This window comes from Triturus cristatus, chromosome 8 (assembly GCF_964204655.1).
Source record: "Triturus cristatus chromosome 8, aTriCri1.1, whole genome shotgun sequence".
NCBI lineage: Eukaryota > Metazoa > Chordata > Amphibia > Caudata > Salamandridae > Triturus > Triturus cristatus.
The window spans coordinates 1,620,177,093-1,620,191,833 of NC_140591.1; the positions used below are offsets into that span (position 1 = coordinate 1,620,177,093).

General features: G+C 31.9%; 11 non-coding genes across 11 annotated transcripts; all 11 read right to left on the bottom strand.

Annotated features, from left to right (window-relative positions):
* Window positions 1-3,415: 3,415 nt before the first annotated feature.
* On the bottom strand, window positions 3,416-3,489 carry TRNAT-AGU (transfer RNA threonine (anticodon AGU)). The gene has a single exon. It is a non-coding gene; the product is annotated as a tRNA-Thr (tRNA).
* Window positions 3,490-5,952: 2,463 nt separating this feature from the next.
* TRNAT-CGU (transfer RNA threonine (anticodon CGU)) lies at window positions 5,953-6,025 on the bottom strand. Its single transcript has one exon. It is a non-coding gene; the product is annotated as a tRNA-Thr (tRNA).
* Window positions 6,026-6,464: 439 nt separating this feature from the next.
* TRNAT-AGU (transfer RNA threonine (anticodon AGU)) lies at window positions 6,465-6,538 on the bottom strand. Its single transcript has one exon. It is a non-coding gene; the product is annotated as a tRNA-Thr (tRNA).
* A 2,474-nt stretch (window positions 6,539-9,012) lies between these two features.
* TRNAT-CGU (transfer RNA threonine (anticodon CGU)) lies at window positions 9,013-9,085 on the bottom strand. The gene has a single exon. It is a non-coding gene; the product is annotated as a tRNA-Thr (tRNA).
* Window positions 9,086-10,031: 946 nt separating this feature from the next.
* On the bottom strand, window positions 10,032-10,104 carry TRNAT-CGU (transfer RNA threonine (anticodon CGU)). The gene has a single exon. It is a non-coding gene; the product is annotated as a tRNA-Thr (tRNA).
* Window positions 10,105-11,050: 946 nt separating this feature from the next.
* TRNAT-CGU (transfer RNA threonine (anticodon CGU)) lies at window positions 11,051-11,123 on the bottom strand. Its single transcript has one exon. It is a non-coding gene; the product is annotated as a tRNA-Thr (tRNA).
* A 438-nt stretch (window positions 11,124-11,561) lies between these two features.
* On the bottom strand, window positions 11,562-11,635 carry TRNAT-AGU (transfer RNA threonine (anticodon AGU)). The gene has a single exon. It is a non-coding gene; the product is annotated as a tRNA-Thr (tRNA).
* Window positions 11,636-12,581: 946 nt separating this feature from the next.
* On the bottom strand, window positions 12,582-12,655 carry TRNAT-AGU (transfer RNA threonine (anticodon AGU)). Its single transcript has one exon. It is a non-coding gene; the product is annotated as a tRNA-Thr (tRNA).
* Window positions 12,656-13,089: 434 nt separating this feature from the next.
* TRNAT-CGU (transfer RNA threonine (anticodon CGU)) lies at window positions 13,090-13,162 on the bottom strand. Its single transcript has one exon. It is a non-coding gene; the product is annotated as a tRNA-Thr (tRNA).
* Window positions 13,163-13,600: 438 nt separating this feature from the next.
* Window positions 13,601-13,674, bottom strand: TRNAT-AGU (transfer RNA threonine (anticodon AGU)). The gene has a single exon. It is a non-coding gene; the product is annotated as a tRNA-Thr (tRNA).
* Window positions 13,675-14,106: 432 nt separating this feature from the next.
* TRNAT-CGU (transfer RNA threonine (anticodon CGU)) lies at window positions 14,107-14,179 on the bottom strand. Its single transcript has one exon. It is a non-coding gene; the product is annotated as a tRNA-Thr (tRNA).
* Between the last annotated feature and the right edge of the window lie 562 nt (window positions 14,180-14,741).

The window sequence follows — 14,741 nt, forward strand, 5'->3', positions numbered from 1 at the left end:
TTCTAATGTTAAACAAGCAAGGATTCCTAATCTGTAAACAAGAATAGCTATGTTGTATTACAAAAGAACACATTTTAAACTCAATCCCATATTTTGAATAGTTCATAAATAAGAGTTTTACATATATTCATCAATATTGCTCAAATCTAGGGTTATATTTTATCTGCCTCTTGCTCATTGAAATACCTTTTTGATTTTGCAATCACAGTATTGTTACTATAATATTGAAAACACTTTCAGTTTTTATTAGGTTTAAGATGATCTGTTCAACCGAAAGATAAATCAGACTTTTCTAATTGAATTGAATCGCAGGACGACTTAATGAAAATAGTTTTTTATATAAGAATGAGGAAAGCAAGGCACTGCTGAGATTTGAATTCAGGATCTCCTGTTTACTAAACAGGCGCTTTAACCAGCTAAGCCACAGCACCCTCTTGAAAATGCTTTAAGGAACAGTTTGCCATATGGTGTTCAAGAGAAACCTGAGTTTTTCACTTTCATAATCATTTCTCAGTTCAGAAAACGCACTACTCAAATAGTTTAGACGAGGATACTGATCCTATTCATAAACACCTCATTGATATATTGCTTATCCTGTTCATAAATGTTTTAATTATGCATTCTTTAAGAATGCATTACTTGATTTCAACTCTAGAATGATTTTTTATCTCTATTTTGCTCTTTGTCACTCTTTTTTCCCTTTTTCATTCAAAGCATTACTTTGAAAATCTTCACAATACCACGTTTGTTAGTTTTTCAATTTAAGATGACCCATTCTAATGTTCACAGAACAACACTTTTCTTTTTAAAATGTATTAAACATTTGCGTGATGAAAATTATTTTTACATGTAAGGACCAATAAAAAGGTGCTGCTGAGATTTGAACTCAGGATTTCCTCTTTACGAGACAGGCACTTTAACCACTTAGCCACAGCACCTATTTAAGTGATACAGAAGGGATCATTAATTTAGTATTGGTAATCAAATTCTGCGCCTGTGTTAAAGTGTCTTAATATGTATTCTAATGTTAAACAAGCAAGGATTCCTAATCTGTAAACAAGAATAGCTATGTTGTATTACAAAAGAACACATTTTAAACTCAATCCCATATTTTGAATAGTTCATAAATAAGTGTTTTACATATATTCATCAATATTGCTCAAATCTAGGGTTATATTTCATCTGCCTCTTGCTCATTGAAATACCTTTTTGATTTTTGCAATCACAGTATTGTTACTATAATATTGAAAACACTTTCAGTTATTATTAGGTTTAAGATGATCTGTTCAACCGAAAGATAAATCAGACTTTTCTAATTTAATTGAATCGCAGGACGACTTAATGAAAATATTTTTTTATTTAAGAATGAGGAAAGCAAGGCACTGCTGAGATTTGATCTCAGGATCTCCTGTTTACTAGACAGGCGCTTTAACCAGCTAAGCCACAACACCCTCTTGAAAATGCTTTAAGGAACAGTTTGCCATATGGTGTTCAAGAGAAACCTGAGTTTTTCACTTTCATAATCATTTCTCAGTTCGGAAAACGCTCTACTCAACTACTTTAGACGAGGATACTGATCCTATTCATAAACACCTCATTGATATATTGCTTATCTTGTTCATTAATGTTTTAATCATGCCTTCTTTAAGAATGAATTACTTGAATTCAACTCTAGAATGATTTTTTATCTCTATTTTGCTCTTTGTCACTCTTTTTTCCCTTTTTCATTCAAAGCATTACTTTGAAAATCTTCACAATACCACTTTTTTTGTTTTTCAATTTAAGATGACCCATTCTAATGTTCACAGAACAACACTTTTCTTTTTAAAATGTATTAAACATTTGCGTGATGAAAATTATTTTTACATGTGAGGACCAATAATAAGGTGCTGCTGACATTTGAACTCAGGAATTCCTGTTTACGAGACAGGCGCTTTAACCACTTAGCCACAGCACCTACATTAGTGATACAGAAGGGATCATTAATTTAGTATTGGTGATCAACTTCTGTGCCTGTATTAAAGTGTCTTAATATGTATTCTAATGTTAAACAAGCAAGGATTCCTAATCTGTAAACAAGAATAGCTATGTTGTATTAAAAAAGAACACATTTTAAACTCAATCCCATATTTTGAATAGTTTATAAATAAGTGTTTTACATATATTCATCAATATTGCTCAAATCTAGGGTCATATTTCATCTGCCTGTTGCTCATTGAAATACCTTTTTGATTTTGCAATCACAGTATTGTTACTATAATATTGAAAACACTTTCAGTTTTTATTAGGTTTAAGATGATCTGTTCAACCGAAAGATAAATCAGACTTTTCTAATTTAATTGAATCGCAGGACGACTTAATGAAAATAATTTTTTATTTAAGAATGAGGAAAGCAAGGCAATGCTGAGATTTGAACTCAGGATCTTCTGTTTACTAGACAGGCGCTTTAACCAGCTAAGCCACAGCACCCTCCTGAAAATGCTTTAAGGAACAGTTTGCCATATCGTGTTCAAGAGAAACCTGAGTTTTTCACTTTCAAAATCCTTTCTCAGTTCAGAAAACGCTCTACTCAACTACTTTAGACGAGGATACTGATCCTATTATTAAACACCTCATTGATATATTGCTTATCCTGTTCATAAATGTTTTAATTATGCCTTCTTTAAGAATGCATTACTTGATTTCAACTCTAGAATGATTTTTCATCTCTATTTTGCTCTTTGTCACTCTTTTTTCCCTTTTTCATTCAAAGCATTACTTTGAAAATCTTCACAATACCACGTTTTTTTGTTTTTCAATTTAAGATGACCCATTCTAATGTTCACAGAACAACACTTTTCTTTTTAAAATGTATTAAACATTTGCGTGATGAAAATTATTTTTACATGTAAGGACCAATAATAAGGTGCTGCTGAGATTTGAACTCAGGATTTCCTGTTTACGAGAAAGGCGCTTTAACCACTTAGTCACAGCACCTATTTTAGTGATACAGAAGGGATCGTTAATTTAGTATTGGTGATCAAATTCTGTGCTTGTGTTAAAGTGTCTTAATATGTATTCTAATGTTAAACAAGCAAGGATTCCTAATCTGTAAACAAGAATAGCTATGTTGTATTACAAAATAACACATTTAAAACTCAATCCCATATTTTGAATACTTCATAAATAAGTGTTTTACATATATTCATCAATATTGCTCAAATCTAGGGTTATATTTCATCTGCCTCTTGCTCATTGAAATACCTTTTTGATTTTTGCAATCACAGTATTGTTACTATAATATTGAAAACACTTTCAGTTTTTATTAGGTTTAAGATGATCTGTTCAACCAAAAGATAAATCGAACTTTTCTAATTAAATTGAATCGCAGGACGACTTAATGAAAATAGTTTTTTATTTAAGAATGAGGAAAGAAAGGTACTGCTGAGATTTGAACTCAGGATCTCCTGTTTACTAGACAGGCGCTTTAACCAGCTAAGCCACAGCACCCTCCTGAAAATGCTTTAAGGAACAGTTTGCCATATGGTGTTCAAGAGAAACCTGAGTTTTTCACTTTCATAATCATTTCTCAGTTCAGAAAATGCACTACTCAAATAGTTTAGACGAGGATACTGATCCTATTCATAAACACCTCATTGATATATTGCTTATCCCGTTCATAAATGTTTTAATTATGCCTTCTTTAAGAATGCATTACTTGATTTCAACTCTAGAATGATTTTTCATCTCTATTTTGCTCTTTGTCACTCTTTTTTCCCTTTTTCATTCAAAGCATTACTTTGAAAATCTTCACAATACCACGTTTTTTAGTTTTTCTATTTAAGATGACCCATTCTAATGTTCACAGAACAACACTTTTCTTTTTAAAATGTATTAAACATTTGCGTGATGAAAATTATTTTTACATGTAAGGACCAATAATAAAGTGCTGCTGAGATTTGAACTCAGGATTTCCTGTTTACGAGACAGGCGCTTAGCCACAGCACCTACTTTAGTGATACAGAAGGGATCATTAATTTAGTATTGGTGATCAACTTCTGTGCCTGTGTTAAAGTGTCTTAATATGTATTCTAATGTTAAACAAGCAAGGATTCCTAATCTGTAAGCAAGAATAGCTATGTTGTATTAAAAAAGAACACATTTTAAACTCAATCCCATATTTTGAATAGTTTATAAATAAGTGTTTTACATATATTCATCAATATTGCTCAAATCTAGGGTCATATTTCATCTGCCTCTTGCTCATTGAAATACCTTTTTGATTTTGCAATCACAGTATTGTTACTATAATATTGAAAACACTTTCAGTTTTTATTAGGTTTAAGATGATCTGTTCAACCGAAAGATAAATCAGACTTTTCTAATTTAATTGAATCGCAGGACGACTTAATGAAAATAATTTTTTATTTAAGAATGAGGAAAGCAAGGCACTGCTGAGATTTGAACTCAGGATCTCCTGTTTACTAGACAGGCGCTTTAACCAGCTAAGCAACAGCACCCTCTTGAAAATGCTTTAAGGAACAGTTTGCCATATCGTGTTCAAGAGAAACCTGAGTTTTTCACTTTCATAATCATTTCTCAGTTCAGAAAACGCACTACGCAAATAGTTTAGACGAGGATACTGATCCTATTCATAAACACCTCATTGATATAATGCTTATCCTGTTCATAAATGTTTTAATTATGCCTTCTTTAAGAATGCATTACTTGAATTCAACTCTAGAATGATTTTTTATCTCTATTTTGCTCTTTGTCACTCTTTTTCCCTTTTTCATTCAAAGCATTACTTTGAAAATCTTCACAATACCACTTTTTTTTGTTATTCAATTTAAGATGCCCCATTCTAATGTTCACAGAACAACACTTTTCTTTTTAAAATGTATTAAACATTTGTGTGCTGAAAATAATTTTTTCAAATAAGGACCAATAATAAGGTGCTGCTGAGATTTGAACTCAGGATTTCCTGTTTATGAGACAGGCGCTTTAACCACTTAGCCACAGCAGCTATTTTAGTGATACAGAAGGGATCATTAATTTAGTATTGGTGATCAAATTCTGTGCCTGTGTTAAAGTGTCTTAATATGTATTCTAATGTTAAACAAGCAAGGATTCCTAATCTGTAAACAAGAATAGCTATGTTGTATTACAAAAGAACACATTTTAAACTCAATCCCATATTTTGAATAGTTCATAAATAAGTGTTTTACATATATTCATCAATATTGCTCAAATCTAGGGTTATATTTCATCTGTCTCTTGCTCATTGAAATACCTTTCTGATTTTTGCAAGCACAGTATTGTTACTATAATATTGAAAACACTTTCAGTTTTTATTAGGTTTAAGATGATCTGTTAAACCGAAAAATAAATCAGACTTTTCTAATTTAATTGAATCGCAGGACGAATTAATGAAAATAGTTTTTTATTTAAGAATGAGGAAAGCAAGGCAATGCTGAGATTTGAACTCAGGATCTTCTGTTTACTAGACAGGCGCTTTAACCAGCTAAGCCACAGCACCCTCTTGAAAATGCTTTAAGGAACAGTTTGCCATATGGTGTTCAAGAGAATCCTGAGTTTTTCACTTTCATAATCCTTTCTCAGTTCAGAAAACGCTCTACTCAACTACTTTAGACGAGGATACTGATCCTAATCATAACCACCTCATTGATATATTGCTTATCTTGTTCATAAATGTTTTAATCATGCCTTCTTTAAGAATGCATTACTTGAATTCAACTCTAGAATGATTTTTTATCTCTATTTTGCTCTTTGTCACTCTTTTTTCCCTTTTTCATTCAAAGCATTACTTTGAAAATCTTCACAATACCACGTTTTTTTGTTTTTCAATTTAAGATGACCCATTCTAATGTTCACAGAACAACACTTTTCTTTTTAAAATGTATTAAACATTTGCGTGATGAAAATTATTTTTACATGTAAGGAGCAATATTAAGGTGCTGCTGAGATTTGAACTCAGGATTTCCTGTTTACGAGACAGGCGCTTTAACCACTTAGCCACAGCACCTATTTTAGTGATACAGAAGGGATCATTAATTTAGTGTTGGTGATCAAATTCTGTGCCTGTGTTAAATTGTCTTAATAAGTATTCTAATGTTAAACAAGCAAGGATCCCTAATCTGTAAACAAGAATAGCTATGTTGTATTACAAAAGAACACATTTTAAACTCAATCCCATATTTTGATTAGTTCATAAATAAGTGTTTTACATATATTCATCAAGATTGCTCAAATCTAGGGTTATATTTCATCTGCCTCTTGCTCATTGAAATACCTTTTTGATTTTTGCAATCACAGTATTGTTACTATAATATTGAAAACACTTTCAGTTTTTATTAGGTTTAAGATGATCTGTTCAACTGAAAGATAAATCAGACTTTTCTAATTGATTTCAATCGCCGGTCAACTTAATGAAAATAATATTTTATTTAAGAATGAGGAAAGCAAGGCACTGCTGAGATTTGAACTCAGGATCTCCTGTTTACTAGACAGGCGCTTTAACCAGCTAAGCCACAGCACCCTCTTGTAAATGCTTTAAGGAACAGTTTGCCATATGGTGTTCAAGAGAAACCTGAGTTTTTCACTTTCATAATCATTTCTCAGTTCAGAAAACGCACTACTCAAATAGTTTAGACGAGGATACTGATCCTATTCATAAACACCTCATTGATATATTGCTTATCCTGTTCATAAATGTTTTAATTATGCCTTCTTTAAGAATGCATTATTTGAATTCAACTCTAGAATGATTTTTTATCTCTATTTTGCTCTTTGTCACTCTTTTTTCCCTTTTTCATTCAAAGCATTACTTTGAAAATCTTCACAATACCACGTTTTTTTGTTTTTCAATTTAAGATGACCCATTCTAATGTTCACAGAACAACACTTTTCTTTTTAAAATGTATTAAACATTTGCGTGATGAAAATTATTTTTACATGTAAGGACCAATAATAAGCTGCTGCTGAGATTTGAACTCAGGATTTCCTGTTTACGAGACAGGCGCTTTAACCACTTAGTCACAGCACCTATTTTAGTGATACAGAAGGGATCGTTAATTTAGTATTGGTGATAAAATTCTGTGCCTGTGTTAAAGTGTCTTAATATGTATTCTAATGTTAAACAAGCAAGGATTCCTAATCTGCAAACAAGAATAGCTATGTTGTATTACAAAATAACACATTTTAAACTCAATCCCATATTTTGAATAGTTCATAAATAAGTGTTTTACATATATTCATCAATATTGCTCAAATCTAGGGTTATATTTCATCTGCCTCTTGCTCATTGAAATACCTTTTTGATTTTTGCAATCACAGTATTGTTACTATAATATTGAAAACACTTTCAGTTATTATTAGGTTTAAGATGATCTGTTCAACCAAAAGATAAATCGAACTTTTCTAATTGAATTGAATCGCAGGACGACTTAATGAAAATAGTTTTTTATTTAAGAATGAGGAAAGAAAGGTACTGCTGAGATTTGAACTCAGGATCTCCTGTTTACTAGACAGGCCCTTTAACCAGCTAAGCCACAGCACCCTCTTGAAAATGCTTTAAGGAACAGTTTGCCATATGGTGTTCAAGAGAATCCTGAGTTTTTCACTTTCATAATAATTTCTCAGTTCAGAAAACGCACTACTCAAATAGTTTAGACGAGGATACTGATCCTATTCATAAACACCTCATTGATATATTGCTTATCCTGTTCATAAATGTTTTAATTATGCCTTCTTTAAGAATGCATTACTTGAATTCAACTCTAGAATGATTTTTTATCTCTATTTTGCTCTTTGTCACTCTTTTTTCCCTTTTTCATTCAAAGCATTACTTTGAAAATCTTCACAATACCACGTTTTTTTGTTTTTCAATTTAAGATGACCCATTCTAATGTTCACAGAACAACACTTTTCTTTTTAAAATGTATTAAACATTTGCGTGATGAAAATTATTTTTACATGTAAGGACCAATAATAAGCTGCTGCTGAGATTTGAACTCAGGATTTCCTGTTTACGAGACAGGAACTTTAACCACTTTGCCACAGCACCTAGTTTAGTCATGCAGAAGGGATCATTAATTTAGTATTGGTGATCAAATACTGTGCCTGTGTTAAAGTGTCTTAATATGTATTCTAATGTTAAACAAGCAAGGATTCCTAATCTGTAAACAAAATCAGCTATGTTGTATTACAAAAGAACACATTTTAAACTCAATCCCATATTTTGAATAGTTCATAAATAAGAGTTTTACATATATTCATCAATATTGCTCAAATCTAGGGTTATATTTCATCTGCCTCTTGCTCATTGAAATACCTTTTTGATTTTTGCAATCACAGTATTGTTACTATAATATTGAAAACACTTTCAGTTATTATTAGGTTTAAGATGATCTGTACAACCGAAAGATAAATCAGACTTTTCTAATTGAATTGAATCGCAGGACGACTTAATGAAAATAGTTTTTTATTTAAGAATGAGGAAAGCAAGGGACTGCTGAGATTTGAACTCAGGATCTCCTGTTTACTAGACAGGCGCTTTAACCAGCTAAGCCACAGCACCCTCCTGAAAATGCTTTAAGGAACAGTTTGCCATATGGTGTTCAAGAGAAACCTGAGTTTTTCACTTTCATTATCATTTCTCAGTTCAGAAAATGCACTACTCAAATAGTTTAGACGAGGATACTGATCCTATTCATAAACACCTCATTGATATATTGCTTATCCTGTTCATAAATGTTTTAATTATGCCTTCTTTAAGAATGCATTACTTGATTTCAACTCTAGAATGATTTTTCATCTCTATTTTGCTCTTGGTCACTCTTTTTTCCCTTTTTCATTCAAAGCATTACTTTGAAAATCTTCACAATACCACGTTTTTTAGTTTTTCAATTTAAGATGACCCATTCTAATGTTCACAGAACAACACTTTTCTTTTTAAAATGTATTAAACATTTGCGTGATGAAAATTATTTTTACATGTAAGGACCAATAATAAAGTGCTGCTGAGATTTGAACTCAGGATTTCCTGTTTACGAGACAGGCGCTTTAACCACTTAGCCACAGCACCTACTTTAGTGATACAGAAGGGATCATTAATTTAGTATTGGTGATCAACTTCTGTGCCTGTGTTAAAGTGTCTTAATATGTATTCTAATGTTAAACAAGCAAGGATTCCTAATCTGTAAACAAGAATAGCTATGTTGTATTAAAAAAGAACACATTTTAAACTCAATCCCATATTTTGAATAGTTTATAAATAAGTGTTTTACATATATTCATCAATATTGCTCAAATCTAGGGTCATATTTCATCTGCCTCTTGCTCATTGAAATACCTTTTTGATTTTGCAATCACAGTATTGTTACTATAATATTGAAAACACTTTCAGCTTTTATTAGGTTTAAGATGATCTGTTCAACCGAAAGATAAATCAGACTTTTCTAATTTAATTGAATCGCAGGACGACTTAATGAAAATAGTTTTTTATTTAAGAATGAGGAAAGCAAGGGACTGCTGAGATTTGAACTCAGGATCTCCTGTTTACTAGACAGGCGCTTTAACCAGCTAAGCCACAGCACACTCTTGAAAATGCTTTAAGGAACAGTTTGCCATATGGTGTTCAAGAGAATCCTGAGTTTTTCACTTTCATAATCATTTCTCAGTTCAGAAAACGCTCTACTCAACTACTTTAGACGAGGATACTGATCCTATTCATAAATACCTCATTGATATATTGCTTATCTTGTTCATAAATGTTTTAATCATGCCTTCTTTAAGAATGCATTACTTGAATTCAACTCTAGAATGATTTTTTATCTCTATTTTGCTCTTGGTCACTCTTTTTTCCCTTTTTCATTCAAAGCATTACTTTGAAAATCTTCACAATACCACGTTTTTTAGTTTTTCAATTTAAGATGACCCATTCTAATGTTCACAGAACAACACTTTTCTTTTTAAAATGTATTAAACATTTGCGTGATGAAAATTATTTTTACATGTAAGGACCAATAATAAAGTGCTGCTGAGATTTGAACTCAGGATTTCCTGTTTACGAGACAGGCGCTTTAACCACTTAGCCACAGCACCTACTTTAGTGATACAGAAGGGATCATTAATTTAGTATTGGTGATCAACTTCTGTGCCTGTGTTAAAGTGTCTTAATATGTATTCTAATGTTAAACAAGCAAGGATTCCTAATCTGTAAACAAGAATAGCTATGTTGTATTAAAAAAGAACACATTTTAAACTCAATCCCATATTTTGAATAGTTTATAAATAAGTGTTTTACATATATTCATCAATATTGCTCAAATCTAGGGTCATATTTCATCTGCCTCTTGCTCATTGAAATACCTTTTTGATTTTGCAATCACAGTATTGTTACTATAATATTGAAAACACTTTCAGCTTTTATTAGGTTTAAGATGATCTGTTCAACCGAAAGATAAATCAGACTTTTCTAATTTAATTGAATCGCAGGACGACTTAATGAAAATAGTTTTTTATTTAAGAATGAGGAAAGCAAGGGACTGCTGAGATTTGAACTCAGGATCTCCTGTTTACTAGACAGGCGCTTTAACCAGCTAAGCCACAGCACACTCTTGAAAATGCTTTAAGGAACAGTTTGCCATATGGTGTTCAAGAGAATCCTGAGTTTTTCACTTTCATAATCATTTCTCAGTTCAGAAAACGCTCTACTCAACTACTTTAGACGAGGATACTGATCCTATTCATAAATACCTCATTGATATATTGCTTATCTTGTTCATAAATGTTTTAATCATGCCTTCTTTAAGAATGCATTACTTGAATTCAACTCTAGAATGATTTTTTATCTCTATTTTGCTCTTTGTCACTCTTTTTTCCCTTTTTCATTCAAAGCATTACTTTGAAAATCTTCACAATACCACGTTTTTTTGTTTTTCAATTTAAGATGACCCATTCTAATGTTCACAGAACAACACTTTTCTTTTTAAAATGTATTAAACATTTGCGTGATGAAAATTATTTTTACATGTAAGGACCAATAATAAGGTGCTGCTGAGATTTGAACTCAGGATTTCCTGTTTACGAGACAGGCGCTTTAACCACTTAGCCACAGCACCTACTTTAGTGATATAGAAGGGATTATTAATTTAGGATTGGTGATCAAATTCTGTGCCTGTGTTAATGTGTCTTAATATGTATTCTAATGTTAAACAAGCAAGGATTCCTAATCTGTAAACAAGAATTGCTACGTTGTATTAAAAAAGAACACATTTTGAACTCAATCCCATATTTTGAATAGTTCATAAATAAGTGTTTTACATATATTCATCAATATTGCTCAAATATAGGGTTATATTTCATCTGCCTTTTGCTCATTGAAATACCTTTTTGATTTTGCAATCACAGTATTGTTACTATAATATTGAAAATACTTTCAGTTTTTATTAGGTTTAAGATGATCTGTTCAACCGAAAGATAAATCAGACTTTTCTAATTTAATTGAATCGCAGGACGAATTAATGAAAATAGTTTTTTATTTAAGAATGAGGAAAGCAAGGCACTGCTGAGATTTGAACTCAGGATCTCCTGTTTACTAGACAGGCACTTTAACCAGCTAAGCCACAGCACCCTCTTGAAAATGCTTTAAGGAACAGTTTGCCATATGGTGTTCAAGAGAATCCTGAGTTTTTCACTTTCATAATCATTTCTCAGTTCAGAAAACGCTCTACTCAACTACTTTAGACGAGGATACTGATCCTATTGATAAACACCTCATTGATATATTGCTTATCCTGTTCATAAATGTTTTAATTATGCCTTCTTTAAGAATGCATTACTTGATTTCAACTCTAGAATGATTTTTTATCTCTATTTTGCTCTTTGTCACTCTTTTTTCCCTTTTTCATTCAAAGCATTACTTTGAAAATCTTCACAATACGATGTTTTTTTGTTTTTCAATTTAAGATGACCCATTCTAATGTTCACAGAACAACACTTTTCTTTTTAAAATGTATTAAACATTTGCGTGATGAAAATTATTTTTACATGTAAGGACCAATAATAAGGTGCTGCTGAGATTTGAACTCAGGATTTCCTGGTTACGAGACATGCGCTTTAACCACTTAGCCACAGCACCTATTTTAGTGATACAGAAGGGATCATTAATTTAGTATTGGTGATCAAATTCTGTGCCTGTGTTAAAGTGTCTTAATAAGTATTCTAATGTTAAACAAGCAAGGATTCCTAATCTGTAAACAAGAATAGCTATGTTGTATTAAAAAAGAACACATTTTAAACTCAATCCCATATGTTGAATAGTTCATAAATAAGTGTTTTACATATATTAATCAATATTGCTCAAATCTAGGGTTATATTTCATCTGCCTCTTGCTCATTGAAATACCTTTTTGATTTTTGCAATCAAAGTATTGTTACTATAATATTGAAAACAATTTCAGTTTTTATTAGGTTTAAGATGATCTGTTCAACCGAAAGATAAATCAGACTTTGCTAATTGAATTGAATCGCAGGACGACTTAATGAAAATAGTTTTTTATTTAAGAATGAGGAAAGCAAGGCACTGCTGAGATTTGAACTCAGGATCTCCTGTTTACTAGACAGGCGCTTTAACCAGCTAAGCCACAACACCCTCTTGAAAATGCTCTAAGGAACAGTTTGCCATATGGTGTTCAAGAGAATCCTGAGTTTTTCACTTTCATAATCATTTCTCAGTTCAGAAAACGCTCTACTCAACTACTTTAGACGAGGATACTGATCCTATTCATAAATACCTCATTGATATATTGCTTATCTTGTTCATAAATGTTTTAATCATGCCTTCTTTAAGAATGCATTACTTGAATTCAACTCTAGAATGATTTTTTATCTCTATTTTGCTCTTTGTCACTCTTTTTTCCCTTTTTCATTCAAAGCATTACTTTGAAAATCTTCACAATACCACGTTTTTTTGTTTTTCAATTTAAGATGACCCATTCTAATGTTCACAGAACAACACTTTTCTTTTTAAAATGTATTAAACATTTGCGTGATGAAAATTATTTTTACATGTAAGGACCAATAATAAGGTGCTGCTGAGATTTGAACTCAGGATTTCCTGTTTACGAGACAGGCGCTTTAACCACTTAGCCACATCACCTACTTTAGTGATATAGGAGGGATTATTAATTTAGGATTGGTGATCAAATTCTGTGCCTGTGTTAAAGTGTCTTAATATGTATTCTAATGTTAAACAAGCAAGGATTCCTAATCTGTAAACAAGAAATGCTACGTTGTATTAAAAAAGAACACATTTTGAACTCAATCCCATATTTTGAATAGTTCATAAATAAGTGTTTTACATATATTCATCAATATTGCTCAAATATAGGGTTATATTTCATCTGCCTCTTGCTCATTGAAATACCTTTTTGATTTTGCAATCACAGTATTGTTACTATAATATTGAAAACACTTTCAGTTTTTATTAGGTTTAAGATGATCTGTTCAACCGAAAGATAAATCAGACTTTTCTAATTTATTTGAATCGCAGGACGAATTAATGAAAATAGTTTTTTATTTAAGAATGAGGAAAGCAAGGCACTGCTGAGATTTGAACTCAGGATCTCCTGTTTACTAGACAGGCACTTTAACCAGCTAAGCCACAGCACCCTCTTGAAAATGCTTTAAGGAACAGTTTGCCATATGGTGTTCAAGAGAATCCTGAGTTTTTCACTTTCATAATCATTTCTCAGTTCAGAAAACGCTCTACTCAACTACTTTAGACGAGGATACTGATCCTATTGATAAACACCTCATTGATATATTGCTTATCCTGTTCATAAATGTTTTAATTATGCCTTCTTTAAGAATGCATTACTTGATTTCAACTCTAGAATGATTTTTTATCTCTATTTTGCTCTTTGTCACTCTTTTTTCCCTTTTTCATTCAAAGCATTACTTTGAAAATCTTCACAATACCATGTTTTTTTTTTTCAATTTAAGATGACCCATTCTAATGTTCACAGAACAACACTTTTCTTTTTAAAATGTATTAAACATTTGTGTGCTGAAAATTATTTTTACATGTAAGGACCAATAATAAGGTGCTGCTGAGATTTGAACTCAGGATTTCCTGTTTACGAGACAGGCGCTTTAACCACTTAGCCACAGCACCTACTTTAGTGATATAGAAGGGATTATTAATTTAGGATTGGTGATCAAATTCTGTGCCTGTGTTAAAGTGTCTTAATATGTATTCTAATGTTAAACAAGCAAGGATTCCTAATCTGTAAACAAGAAATGCTACGTTGTATTAAAAAAGAACACATTTTGAACTCAATCCCATATTTTGAATAGTTCATAAATAAGTGTTTTACATATATTCATCAATATTGCTCAAATATAGGGTTATATTTCATCTGCCTCTTGCTCATTGAAATTAGGCCTGGGCAAAAATTTCGTTCCGTTCGCGGAAATTGCGATAATTTGACATTTTTGCGTTCCGCGGAGAGCGCGAAAATGTCAAAAATTCCGGTTTCCGCAGCTTGGCGATAATTTGTTTCTTGCTCGCGCTGTAAAATAATACATTCTCGCGCGCGCGCGATCGCCTTACCTGAATCCCTGCGTTCGCCGACAAGTTTTCTTGATCCGGTCGCGTTCTCCATGAGATGTTGTATTGTTTTTAGCCATTTGCGCTGTCTCGCGACAGTTCGCGCCCGCAGTGACGTCATGCGTCG